Source organism: Penaeus monodon, chromosome 31 (genome assembly GCF_015228065.2).
Source record: "Penaeus monodon isolate SGIC_2016 chromosome 31, NSTDA_Pmon_1, whole genome shotgun sequence".
Lineage (NCBI taxonomy): Eukaryota > Metazoa > Arthropoda > Malacostraca > Decapoda > Penaeidae > Penaeus > Penaeus monodon.
In genome coordinates, this window is record NC_051416.1 from 33629663 (window position 1) to 33630069 (window position 407).

Genomic DNA, 407 nt, shown 5'->3' on the forward strand with positions numbered 1-407 from the left:
AGGGGAAAATAATTTTCGTAGATTACATGCATTCTATGGGTCGCTTTTTTTTCAAAATCTCCTATGTGTAACATATAATTGCGATTAATATATCGCAAAAATATTTATTTAAATATTTAAACACTTATTTTTTCACTAAACAAAAAACATTTAAAGTCAAACAGAATTAGCAGGACTTATTTGGGGGTTCCTCTGGAAAGCACTAAAAGATTTTGATAATTCTTTGATGGCTCATTTGCACGGTTTTAAAAGCCTTTTAAGTCAGTCCTGATCACTTTAATAGATATGTGGGTTTAGGTTAGGTACCTCGGTTTTGATTTTTTATTTAGCCATGATCTCATTGTTTCTTCTACTGTATAGTTTGTATTATTTGGCTTCAATTTTTTTATCTTTTTTTTTTATTACAG